Source organism: Dunckerocampus dactyliophorus, chromosome 5, assembly GCF_027744805.1.
Source record: "Dunckerocampus dactyliophorus isolate RoL2022-P2 chromosome 5, RoL_Ddac_1.1, whole genome shotgun sequence".
Taxonomy (NCBI): Eukaryota; Metazoa; Chordata; class Actinopteri; order Syngnathiformes; family Syngnathidae; genus Dunckerocampus; species Dunckerocampus dactyliophorus.
The window spans coordinates 25,604,066-25,618,485 of NC_072823.1; the positions used below are offsets into that span (position 1 = coordinate 25,604,066).

Consider the following 14,420-nt stretch of genomic DNA (forward strand, 5'->3'; position numbering starts at 1 on the left):
GTTACACAACAGAAGAAAAGCTTTGCTGACTCCTGAAGGAGCCTGGGTCACTTCGCCATTGTTCTGTCAAGTTAACTAAAGATAAGAGACACCAAAGAGTTCCGTCTTTGTTGGAAGAATTCTTGCTCCGTAAGAAAATATTTGCAGATGATGACAGATAAACACACAAAGAGAATGATTTGACAGAAACGGAAGGACTACATACTGACATATGTACACATACCTTACTGACATATGTACACATACCTACGAAGGTAAAAAATGAGGACACCCAATGACATTTTGGTGGCCCCCATGGGTTATGGTAAAAATGCTTTGAAAGACATGCTAGCATACATGTAATACAGAAATCCTCAAATTTGTATAATCGTTAGACATATGGTCAATGACTTATAAACAATTGGTTGCCCAGTTTCGACCGTGCACTAGCCCTTTGCTTGATGGCGCTGTTCTTCCACCTCAAATTCTACACACACAGTCCCCTAATTGTGTGTCCCATATTTTTGTAGGGGCGTCCCGATCCAATATAGATATCAGTCCGATATCAGCCAAAAAAAAAAAAAAAAAAAGTATTGGATTATATCTGCCTGCGTTTTGGACGTTTTGCTCGATTTTTCAGTAAACTTTAAACACATGTGCTTGTCAGTATCCCAAAGGTGTGTGCCACATTTTCTGGTTATTCAGCAACACACCCTAAACTTACAATGTTGCGTTTTGTAGAGCATCTGTGAGAAATTCATTCAAGTCAATCCGACACATGGGGGTAACCTTTTTAGTGCAGTGCTTCAGAATTTTCTCCCACTAATAATCAATGAATGCCAAGTTTTTTCTGTTTTACATTAGATTGACTTGCTAACAACATGGTACAAGGAATGAGTGTACACAAAGTCCTCAACTTACGAACATCCGACATGCGAACATTCGGAGATACGAACGCAAGCTGACTGGTCTATATTTTCATGTATTTTGCCTTTTGGAACTCCATATTTGTATTGCTACATGCTTGACCGGTACAGGGCACTGTGACACTGCTAATGGGACCAACAGGTAGAGGAAGAAGAGGGAGAGGAGAGAGGAAGGCTAAGTTGTAGTTGTATAATACAACCCGGACAGAGTGTGTGATTAAAGTTTATGAAGAGTTAATAGGCCTGCTTAATTCTACACCACCCACAGAACACTACCTCTTTTAGAAGAGTCTAACGACGACGATTTGTCCTTTTTTTCCAATATCTCCTCCTCCACCACAACGACGTATGCTCGACCACTCCTCTTCAAAGGTAAATAACATTTATCATTATGTATTATTATATCATTTTTATTATTGTTTTTTTCATTAATTATCCTCGTTTAATATTACTACTGCATCCAAACTCATATTTACACACATACGCATATATGTATATATGTATACACGTACATGTAGTACCTATATCATTGGTAATATTACATTTTTTTCGACTTAAGAACAAATCGACTTGCGAACGGTCGTCTGGAACCAATTGTGTTCATTGGTTGGGGACTTAGTGTACTGTGTTTAGTGCCCGAGAGTTCAGTGCGCAGTTTTAAGGTGCTAACAAAATGCAGACCAAACACATGAAGAAGTCAGATGCGCGCTATGGTGCTACGTCAAAAACATGGCAGAAGGCTTATCAATTGATTCTGTTTGAGTTTTTTGCTAACAAAAACAACTATAGTCAAAGCGCGGGCATATTTTCAGAAAAGTTGAACAATACTGTGATAGTAGGGATACTTTTGGCCACAGTAATAAATAATAAAAAATAAGGATGCACAACATTTTTTTTCCCAAGCAGATACTAATACCGATAAATTCCTGACCGATACTGACAACTTTTGATATCTAGAATTTTTTACATTTAGATTTAACAGCAGTTTGTGCACACCTGGCCGGTGAGGATGACTCAAAAAAGATGGATTCGACAAACTGTACATGTAGATTTTCCTAACTAAATACCATAACATCAGTACTATGAACAAAACATAAAAATAGCAGCCACTCTGAAGTACAAACCATTGCTCCAAGGGGTGTACTAGCAGACAAAAGCCGGTATTTTCAACAATGGTAAAGCGCTGGCTGTCCAGCGTCATCATTTCCATGATGAAATCACAGATCGCTTTAACTCTCAGGTCGTCTCCTGCAAACTTTTTTGCAGTTTTCAAACACTACAGCGATAGGAACAAGCCCCGGGCCCGGGTGTCATAGCGATGCTGGCGTTTCAGGTGGCTGATAAGGTTTGATGTGTTAGAGCTTGATGGGGTTTTTTCCCTCGTTGCTGAATGTTTGCAGAGCTTTTGAAGCATTTGGCAAAATGTCTTCCCGTGAAACAGTGAGAAGTACCACACAATCAACGCCATGTTTATTTACAAGTTACATGAGGGGAAGTTACGACAGGCCGTTTGCAGCACATCACAGAAAAGGAACACTTGATTTGCTCAGCCTTACCCACCTACTGCACAGTACGAGTAATCTTGCCTCGTTGGAGCTTTTTTTTTTTTTTTTTAAATATGGTTGTGGGAGCTATTTTTTCATGTTATCGGATTTATCAGTATGACATCATAATTCCTCATATGGGCCAATAATACTCTTAATAAAAAGTTGATATCAGTTCATTTCCAACATTTGCCCCATTCTCGTCAGAGCGCATGCTGTTAATTGCGCAAACTGCTCCACTTGTGCCAGCGCTTCATCCTTGGTGGAGGGCTGTCTGCTGCGTCCAAGCACATTTTCTGCAGTGACATATCTCAAATAATCTCCCGCTGACCTTGGCACCTATAAATAACAGTGAGACAGGACCTGAGGGGCTGAACCAGGGCCCAGTGAGGATAAGGGGGGTAAAGGGGTGGGATTCCTGTTTGTAAGCTGCAGCTACGTTAACCAAAGATAAGTCAGACATAAATACCTGCCATCGCTCTCACAAGACACCACGGACGTCACCTCCACACAACACCGTGTCGTACGTCTTACACATAGTTTTGCACGTGATTATATCTTCCCGGTACCCTGAGCCTCAAATAGAACTTCCTGTCTGGCATCAGCCTGATGTACAAAACAAAGCCTAAATTAGCATTACCCCACGTGTCACCTTTCCAGGTTTGTGTGATCTGACGGCAATGCTTCAATAAAACAAGTGCTTAACCTTTGAGACTGTCTGCCCAAAGAAAACCTTTATGGGTTGAAAGTTCTAGCTCGCTATCGCTACTACCGCTCTGACTAGATGAGGAACAACAGAAATTCCAAACAGTATCACTAAAAATGATTAGCTGCAATTTGCTATACCGCCTATGTTCACTTTTATGCAGGAATGATCATCATGCTGCTGTAAATACGCCGTGTTATTACGATCAATAAAAGCTGCCGCTCATGGCAGCAGAGCACGCCAATAGCCTCTTTTACACACAAAAAATGCCACATCAAAGCCATAGCAATAACTCCATTGGCGCCTTTTACACTGAACTTCAACACTACCTTTAAAAGCCGTCTTTTTCGCGTTTACCTCTCCTGTATGAAAGGCACTGTCACAGAATAAAATGACAAAGTACACCTCCGAAATTTCCACTTTCAAAAAGGTATCATCAGGAGAACCAGAGGTGGGACAACAGCTGAGTGAAAGGGTATTCCACATTGCCAGGACAGGCCTGACCTAACACTCTCCCCTCTTAAACTGATGCAAATGTCGTCCCGAATCTAATTATCTGATCATGGGATGCTGTGTAAAAGAGCACACATTCTTTGTGTATAAGGCACAGTCAGAGAGATGCCGGATCTCCTGTAATTGTACTGATACGGCAATCTCTGTGTAAAACAGGCTAGCAACAAAGCATCTTGCAATCAGATAATCAGACTCATGACAGCGCAAGCATCTGGTACCATGTGTACACTTGACGGATGGTGACATTTGCTTTTAACACAACAGAGGTGAGTGTCAGGTGTCAGATTTACATAATACCCTCATCTGTTATGGCTCTGATACTACATTCAACCACGGAAAATTGTCAGGGGGGACAATCATATCTCATTTTACAATGCATATAACAGTAAAGGGGAAGAAAATCCTAGCTTTATATGTGAAAAAGGCACAATGTAATGAGATCCGATATATGAAGCCATATAAAAAATGCTAACGTCATCAAAGTTCAACTAAGTAACTATCTTTAAGGCCGTCTCTTGCCATTGTCATCTTATGGTTATGAGGTTGACATTTCTTTGGCTGTTCTCATCCTTTTTTTAGTCAAGTAACATCTGTGGAATATTTTTTTCCCCAGCCAAGTGCCCCCTAAGCAAAGAAAAGCATTTTTGGTTGGAAAAAAAGATGTAAAGGACAGTGCTGTAGCATCACTATCTGATTTATTATATTCTATAACATTGCTCATCTGTAATGGCTTGTTTGCAAATTTTGGAATAAGCATAAATAAAATAACAACAAATTAGTTAACTTAATTGCAAAAAATCTTTTGTGCACATCAAAATAACTATCAACTTATTGTGCTCTCTTTTGGGATCATAATGAAGATGTGTCCCTTAATGCAAATAGTGATTCACTTACAGAACGCACTTCACTCTTCTTTTTCTGGATTTTTCTTTTCATTCTGTCTCTCCCAGTTATAAATAAACATACCACAGAGGGCGTAAACTTTCAAAACCAGCAACAAACCAACTTATTTTCTTCCACTGTATATGTATTTAATAAAAATCTCAAGAACAGCACCACCAGTGGTTCTACTACTCCCATTTGAGATGCAGTGCTGAAGTGCAATACAAGTACAACCACAACAATATCTTTTAAGTATTACAGCAACTCTTGTATTATACCTCATTCACTTGCAAGCCCGCATTATGTGAAATAAACTTCGCAAGTAATCGGTTTAGCACACGATTCGGTGAAAAGTAGAATAAAACTGAGCTGAGGTAAGCAAAGATAAACTAAGCAAGAGTTGTGCAGCGCAGCTTCAAACCATGAATGAGCGTGAGAACTAAAACACAACTTCCTGAATCAACTTCGCTTCGTGGAGCTTTCCACAGACACATTGTAACCAAAAACAAACTACGGTAAAATAAAACACAATTTCCTCAAACGGTTACTAACTTTGAAAGACTCTGGTTAATCACAATAATTACTCAAAGCAGCGGCACTTACCAGGTACAAAAAGGTCGTAAAGTGTGTCCGCAGTGGTGTCCACTTCCTCGTTCCCCCCACACACAGACAGAGAGAAGTGGACCAAAGGGAAGCTGACGCGGAGTTCACGTCTGGCCAACCGCCGCGGAGCGAGTACCGCTGCCCGGAGTCATGCAGGTTCTCCTCTCTTGTGCTGCCTCCAACAGGAGGTAGCATGGTCGCCTGCCCGTGACGGTGCTGCCACCCAGCGGTGAGCCTCGGTACATTGCAACGCGCACAATTTTTTTTTTTTTTTGTAATATAAAAAATACAAATATTTAAAATAATCTAAATCTGTTGTGTGTATGATATTTTTTAAATCCTAAAAGTTCAAAATATCACTCATGGAAACACACAAAATTTTAACACCGTTTGTTTTTCAAATCCTTTTGTTACTTACCAGTGTCTGCCTCTCTACAATTGGGGTCCAAATGAATGCAAATTCACGCCAATTTCGTGACATGAACATTAGCTTTACAAAGGCTTTCGGATTGGTCATGGTAATGGTTTAATTCATCTTGAACATGTACTCAATTTACACTGGCGCACATCACATAACACAATTCACAATTCCGCATGTCCAAAAAGGAGTAGGAAGAAGCAAAGCTTATTATCCGTTACACACCAGTTGCAATACATTTGTCTGAGGTACAACCGACTTCATGATGGTAATAAATTGATCATAGCTGACACGCACAGTTTGAGTGATGAGTACTGATAATGTACTCACCAGAAATTAAAGTCAGGTGTCATTGTAAGACTGGTTAGACATCGCATTGTATGTGCACAGTGGTTCAGGTGTCTTCTTCCTTGTACTTTCTAAACATCAACTGCTTGTACTGTTTCTTGAAATCGCAGCTATGTTCCTTAGTTCCTGAGTTCCTTACTCAGTCCGTTCCACAACTTAATTCCACACAGAAATGCTGAAGGTTTTTAGTGTTGTTCGTGCATATACTGTAAGTGGTTTAGGTTTCATTTTTCCCTAATATCATATTTCTCCTCTTTTGCTGGAAGAATTGTTTTACATTTTTGGGTAACACGTTATTGTTTGCTTTATGTATAATTTTAGCAGTTTGAAAGTTTACCAGATCAGCAAATTTTAATAATTGTGATATCAGGAATAAAGGGTTTTTATGTTCCCTGTAAGCTGCATTATGAATGATCCAAACTGATTCCATTGATTCCAAACTGATTTATTTTCGTTTACCCTGTCAATGTCTATGCTGTCAATTTGTATTTGCGCAGGTATATCCTTTTTGCACTTACCAAATAGCATTATTTTAGTTTTACTTAGGTTTAGGGATAGTCTATTATTATCAAACCTTCTTTTCATATAGTTTATTCCTCTGTGATTTTTTTCATGAGTTCCTGTGTGCTATCTCCACAGCAGAATGTGGTTGTGTCATCTGCAAATAATACCAGTTTCAAGTCCTTTGTGACTTTACAGATGCCGTTTATGTATAGATTGAACAGTTTTGGTCCCAGTATTGACCCCTGGGGTATGCCGCACGATAGCCTCAAGCTTGCAGATGTATATTCTTCTACCTTCACATATTGCCTCCTGTCTGCTAAGTAGCTTTTAACGCAGTTCAAGACCAATCCTCTGATTCCATATTTTTCTAATTTTGTAATTAGGATACTGTGATTAATTGTATCAAAGTTTTTTGTCAAATCCATAAATACGGCAGCTGCGCACTTTGTACAGTCTATAGCACAGGTGTCAAACTCAAGGCCCGCGGGCCAAATGTGGCCAACCACGTCATTTGATGTGGCCCGCGAGAGCAATTAAATAGGTCAAAAGCGTGCTTTGATCAAAAACTACATTTCCCACAATGCCTGTCGACTACAATACGAAGTGACGGCTCACCGCCACTAAATGTCTCTCCACATCAATGCCGACGAGTTGAATTGACAAATAAATAATGATCCCAAAATGTCCGGGGAGAGAAAAGTTGATGCGGATGGAAGACCGTTTCAAGAAAGATGGGAAGGCGGGTACTTGTTTGTGCTTCAAGGAGAAAGACCGGTATGTCTTTTGTGTTACTAAGCGGTTGTTAAAGAGTACAATCTGCATCGGCATTTTGACACTAAACACGGAGCTAACTAAGTACGCCAAAGCTAGCCTTCAAGAAAAGCAACAAATTGCCCAAGAATTAAAAGGCAAACTGCGGTTGCAGCAGAGTGTGGTTCACGAAATCCACAGCCAAAAACAATGCGGCAGTGGAAGCTAGCTTTATTCTGGCTGAAGAAATTGGCCAAGTGCTGGCAAACGCCAAACGCTTCCAAGTGTTTTTCAGCGGGAGCGTTTTTTGAAGCAGTGCATGCTGAAGGTCTGTGAGCAGGTGTGTCCCGACCAATTAGAGACTTACCAGTTTTTAGGTTAGTTACTAACCTAAAAACTTGACCAATAGAATTGTAAACTGAGTCAACTTTTATTTTGTAATTTTAAATAGATTACATATTATTTATGTGTAGCTACTGTTGCAATTATGTAGTATTTGCAGGTTTTATGTATGTATGCAGTCAAATTATTGTAGTCAAACCATCAGTTGGATGCAAGACTGTGTGCAGCCTTTTTTGTGTGTAAAATGCTACATCTGTCACACATGTTAGCAGCTCACAATTGTTGATTCTACAGTAATTAAGCCCATTTTAACTTTGACAAAAATGTTTTGAACAAAGTTAATGTCATAACTTGTGTTTTTCTTAATTCACTTGGGTAGTTTGATCTTTGATTGATGGAGTAGACTGGGTTTCATAAGCTGACAAATTCAAATGATTTATGTTATAACAGAGCAACAAGTAAAGATATTTTTTTTCTATGCAACTGTAGTGTTTGTCACTCGAATAAGTAATACATTTAGAGTTATTTAACATTAAGGAGTTGTTAAGTTTATTTTACATTACATTCGATTACATTTAGTTTTATTTATAAATTACATCTGGCCCATTGAGGCCAGCCATTATGTCGATGTGGCCCTAAGTGAAAATGAGTTTGACACCCCTGGTCTACAGCATCGGTAATTTCCTCAGTGATTTCGATGAGTGCCATGGAAGTTGAAATGTTACTTCTGTATCCGTATTGGCTGTCCGCTAGTAATTAATTCTTATTAACAAATTGTCCGACCTGTTGTTGAATAGCTTTTCAATGATTTTGAAAATTGGGCTTGTCTCCATTTTTAAACATTGGAACTATTTTAGCTGTTTTCAATTTGTTAGGGAATTTACCAGTCTGCAATGATAAATTACTGATGTACGTCAGCGGTTCTGCGATGTCGTTAATAACTTTTTTTATCGTTTCCATTCCTGTCCCATTACAGTCGGTTGATGTTTTTGCTTTACATTTATTAACAATGTCGATGATTTCCTTTTCTGATACGTCAGTGAGGAACATGGAGCTGAGATTACCTGTCTGTAATTTCATTCCCTTCCTCTACTGACAAGAAATTTGGTATCTTTTCTTCCAATTTTGGTCCAATATTTACAATGTAGGTGTCGAACCTTTCGACTACCTCGTTCATATAATCGTATTTAACATTTCCCTCTGTGAAACAGTGAGGGTAATCAGCTTTCTTAGTACCATTCCTGATAATACTGTTTAGAATGCCCCCATGTTGCTCTAATATTGTTTTTATTCTTGTCTAATAATTGACTGTAATATTCTTTCTTTCACACTCTTTCACATTTTTAAACTTATTTTAATATATCTCTGTTTTTTCCTGCTTCTTTAGTTTTTTTTAATGATAAATCTCCTGTGTTTTTCTTCTTGCAAGCATTTTGCATTTCTTTTGTTTGGATTGCATTGGATGTCATTATGTAGTACTGTTGAGTGACCAGCTGTTTTACATGTAAAATAAACATTTTAATTGGCGAACCTCTTCATTTTAGCCTTTAGCCACATAGCTAGCAGTTAGCAGCAGGAATGGCACAACAAGCCTTACATTGATCTCTTTCCTTGGGCTTCCCTTTGAGTGACATATCCTGATGGCAGCCAGCCTACCTGGTATGGCTGATGGCAGCCTGGCGTGCCGTCAAGAAATCTATCCCATAATGCAACGGGGGGCATGAGAAGCCTGGTCTGTGTCGTACATAAGGTAGTAGTGTTCTCTGCAAAAAAAAAAAAAAAAAAGCCCAGCACCTTCAAATCTCCCTCCTTCGCATCATACTCTATCAGCATCTATGCTGCATTCAAAATTTCACTTGATATTATGTAATATGTCTTAAAAAGAGTAAATTGAATGAAGGCCGCAGTGTTTCGCTCGCAACGTCGCACGCCTCCGGACAAACGAGTCTTTGTCGTTGTTGTTTGTCTTCTGCTGGACAGGAAAGTGAGGTGGAAAGGTCTATTGGACACACAACTTCTACAATAAAAATAATTAAAAGAATTATCTTCACTGAATTGGCAGTTACAGTATGTCTATATTTCCACAATTCTATACACAAAAGTCATTAACAGTATACCTCTGGCAAAACTCTTGACAAAAGTGGCAAAACAATTGTGTCGGATTTGTGTTTGTCAGTTAGCAGGCTACTTCCTGGTTCGTGGGTGATGGTAAACAAATGGGAGATATGATTATGATTATATAGGGGTGGTTGTATGGCCACCAATCAGAATGTCACTCAGCAGAGCGTAGACCTCCGCCAAGGCTGAACCATCCTAAACATGACTCGTTCTGACTCCTTTTGATTGCAAAATCATTGATAAATAAAAATAAAAAGAAAGCCACATGATTTTTAGGCATATATTTCCAGAAAACTTGGTTGAACTCCAAATTGTACGACTTATGTGGCCTTTGACTTTGGGAATTTTACTGTATTATCATTATTATAAATATAATGTGGCATAATCAAGCGTTTTATCTAAAGTCAACCTGGAATTAGCCTTTTTTAAGGACTCCTCCTACGCCTCACCAAAATATTTAGTGGGTCGATCCAGACATTTTTGGGGTAAAACGAGGACCATGTAAATCTGTGAACAGACGTGGTCACCATAGCTGTCAGCGTGTCTCACACATCCTCATGTATACATTTAAATTTAGTGAGCAAAGCAGTGCCCAGCAGCCATAAAGCCGCCATTCACGTCTACAGAGCTGGCTGTAAAAAAACTGAGGCCCTCCCACTTGATGGACTGCAAGAGACTGTGTCAACACGCACAAGCACAAGCACACACACACACAGGCACACGCACACACACACACGCACACACACACACACACACACACACACACACACACACACAGGTCAAGAGGAGATGCTCGGCCAGGACCGAGTGAAAGAAGGTCTTATGTCGGCACACTAACACACTAACACTGTACGTGGAGATGCTTTTATATCCATTTCATGACGTTAAGATGATAAAAATGAAGCTAATAATTATAAATCATGTCGTAAAAATTCCCGTCCAATGTTTTAGAACATACAGGAACACGTCTGTGGTCATGTGATATGGAACCCACCCACCCACAAGTGGGAGGGCCCGCCCCTCCAGGCAGAGGGCTTAGAAATGTTATATTAAAAACAGCCAATTATACAAAAAATAAGATACTTGACATTTGAGTATTTGCTGTAGAAAACGAGGTGGTCCCAGTATGTGAAGCACGTGACCGCACGTGTAGGACACAGGACAGTAGTATATTCATTAGTCTATATCTGTGTGTGTAAATATATATTTGTGTGTACTTTCTATTTCCTGAGCCGTCAGTGTTGTCAGGGTGTTGCTGCACACATTCATAAGAGGGAATCCGATTGGCGTACTCAATAAATCAGTCTTGTCGCAATCATGAGCTGTGGCAGATGGTTATGAGGTGGAAAAAAAACACACATGTTCATAAAGAAGCTTTATATGTAAAACCTTACAAGGTCACCCGAGCAGAGCATCGACTAAAACAGGCAAAGATGGATAAAATGAAGCAAGAAGGAATAATGCAACTCAATGAAAAACTGTATCTTGACAGTTAATCAGCTGATACAGGTGGAATGCATCTACTTCAACCAAGTGGAGGAAAACAATAGAAATGAGTGAAAAACAATAAAAACAGGCGGAATGCATCAACTTAAAACATTCCGAGAACAACTGGAACAGGCGGAAGACATCTCCTGAAACAGGTGGCGCGCTGTGCATGAACTGGAACAGTCCGAATGCAGCAAGGTATCAGTGGAAACAGGTGGGAAAAAAAATCAACTGAAGGAGTTGAGGAGCATCAACTGAAATTGAATACGTCAGCTGAAACAGGCGGAATTCTTCTAAAACAGGCAGAATGTGCCAATAGAAACAGGCGGAAAGCAGCAGGTGAAACGGGTGAAATGCAGCATGTGAGGCAGGTTTGGTTTGGTTTAATTTTATTTGAACATGCATGAAGATTACAATGGAATACATCTCATGAATCATCATTTCACAGTTCCACATGTCCAAAAGGAGTAGGAAGAAGCAAAGCTTATTTAATCCTACCTGCCATCCATTCCACATCTTGTACAGTGCATATAATTTACTTACTTACACTTACTTTCCATGTAATATTTCTGATATAATAATCAGTGTAATAATATATAATAAATAATAAAAAACAAGCATGACAGAACAATCAATATATTGATCAAGACTCTTCTGCCTTGTATTTTCGCAAACATCAACTGCTTGTATTGTATTTTGAATTTGCTCACCTCGGTACTTGGTTTGAGTTCCTTGCTCAGTCCGTTCCATAATTTAATTCCGCATACTGAAAAGCTGTGGGTTTTCAGCGTTGTTCTCGCATGGAAGTGTTCTAAGTTTAATTTTCCTCTAAGATCATATTTCTCCTGGTGGATTGCATCAACTCAAACAGACAACAGACAAATTATAACAAGAGGAATGCATCAGCTGAAACAGAGAAACAGGCAGACACCATCAGCTATCAATTATAAGACAGACCCTATCAGTTGAAACAAAAGACAAGAAAAAACAAACTAAAAACTCAGTCAACACACACAAATTATAGCTAAGGCTGTCAAATAATTACAATTTTTAATCAGATTAATCACGGGTTCCAAATGAATTAATCATGATTAATCACCACTTTTGTAAAATATTTCCATTTTCACCGTGTTTTATTGAAAGAAAGATAAGGATGAAATATATTTGTATGTACCAACAGCTCCAAATGAACTGTGAACATTTAAATCAAGCTAAAAGATGTCTGAAAATGTACTTACCTACTGTAACACTAGTCTCTTTAACGGTAGCAGAACATTTGAATCACACTTGAACCGTGTTATTATGGTCAACAAGGGGTTGCGTTCAAAGACACCACGTCATTTAAGTCGAATTCACATGTTTTGAGTGTATTTTCTGGGATTTCCGTGCATATTTAAATGCAGCAAATTATACTTCCGGCCGCAGTCGTCTAGTGACAGCGAGGAAGTGTCGTTCCGATGACGAAGGGACGAGAGACGTGTTTGTGAGTTGGAGATACATATGTTTGGTCAGAGCGTCAGACTCCGTGTGACTCAGGGGACGCTGCACTTTGCCGCCGTCTGCCGTCATAACAGAGAGGCGTGGCTTGCCATGATGCGCGTGCATTAATTACGCAAAAAAAAGTCATTCATGAAATTAATTAATTTACCGCCCTTAATGCGCGATTTTTGACAGCCCTAATTATAACATGATGTTATAACAGGAGAGAAACAGGCGGAAAGCGAAATGATAACATGCAGACTGTATCAGTAAAAACAGGCGGGACTGATCAACAGAAACAGGTCAAATGCACCAGTTGACACAGGAGGAGTGCATGAGTGCGTATCATAAAGGGAACAAAGTACATCAACTGAAACATACGTACAAGTGTTTGGATGTCATTGTGTGTGTGTGTGTGTGTGTGTGTACCTCCCCAGTCCACCCTGAGAAGAACCTGTGTTGTGTGTCATGATGCCAGCTTCTGGTCATGTTTGCCCTCAGAGCTCGTAAAAGAAAGGTGACTCATACTGTAACGTATAGTTATACAGTAAGACCAGCACAATGGACAAGATGATGCTCTTACTTTGAAGACCAAATTGATTTTAGCAGGGCATCAGCAACCTGTAGCTGTACATAGAGTTTTATTACAGTCTTACTTCATGTACATTTTAGAGCGCATTAAAGCAAAAAAAAGAAAAAAACGACTTGTCGCCATGTTTTGCTTTGAACCTTTGGCCTCCAAGTGTGCGTCACGAGCGCGGCGAGCACAGAGGTCGCATTGACACGTCTGAATGGCGTTTTGGTAGGAGACACGCCTTTTTTAACGCTCGCGCACACAGGAGGTGAACACATGCTCGTACAAACACCAACAACTGTTTTGGTTACAGTCATGCTGGAAACTTAAGCAATGGACGTTTGGTTTCCAGCAGCCAAATATGGACGTAAGGAAGACTTCAACACGTGACAGTGATGAAACACCTCATCCATGATTGCACTCGTAGCCAGGACGGGTCACATTAAGTGGATAGTGCGAAAACTTGGAATGTATGGTTGGAGATGACCACAAAGTTACTGGTTTGCAATGATTTATGGTACATACAGTTCTAACAGTAATATTTATCACCAGTGCCTGTTTATGACCACCAATCGTGAGAAAAATAGATCATCTCCCTCACTTGTTTGGGCTCGCTTTTCAAGTTGTGGCTTTTTATCCATCCCATCTATTTTCTATGCCGCTTATCCTCATTAGGGTCACGGGGGTATGCTGGAGCCTATCCCAGCTGACAGGCTTTTTATGACATGTAAACATTTTTTTTTTAAAAAGGCTTCGCTGCATATCTTAAAACAAAGGCCGGAGCTCTGCCAACTATGCGGCTGTCAGCGACAGACATAGGAGTTTCTTTTTCCTCAGCAAACAAGCTAACCTAGCATTATGCTGCTGTTACAATGTGACTGGAATGTTAGTTAAGGTGACCATACGTCCTGTTTTCAAGTGCTCTGTCCTGGCCGTCCTGGTTTATTTTTTTAGATGAAAATGTCCCGTTTTTCATTGTTTTTCATTGGGCATTCTGCTGCATGTGACGTAATACCTGAGAGGCTGCCGCCCTGTGGGTGGCTTTTTGAATTAGTGTTGCCAAAAACCCGCAAAAAGGCAAAGAAAAAGCAAGACATAGGCACAAAGTTAATCCTCTGACACTTGCTGAGTTGAACTCAGCAATGGCGGTTGAAATTTGACCTCAGGTTGCTTAGTCGTTCTGTTTTGGGAATTATTCGTGCCGGTTTTTGAACGTTCTTCTTCAGGAATTTGTGTTTTTGGTTAC

The 14,420-nt window shown here is 39.7% G+C and overlaps 1 protein-coding gene across 16 annotated transcripts in view; it reads right to left on the reverse strand.

Moving 5' to 3' along the window:
• Positions 1 to 5,304, reverse strand: part of LOC129180911 (inositol hexakisphosphate and diphosphoinositol-pentakisphosphate kinase 2-like) — a 43,501-nt gene extending 38,197 nt beyond the window's left edge. For 15 of the 16 annotated variants that reach the window (XR_008570323.1, XR_008570322.1, XR_008570320.1 and 12 more), the window contains exon 1: positions 5,154 to 5,304. The gene's annotated coding sequence lies outside the window, so the exon portion shown is untranslated. The remainder of the gene's footprint in view (positions 1 to 5,153) is intronic. The other variant, XM_054775248.1, reaches the window with a different exon arrangement.
• Between the last annotated feature and the right edge of the window lie 9,116 nt (positions 5,305 to 14,420).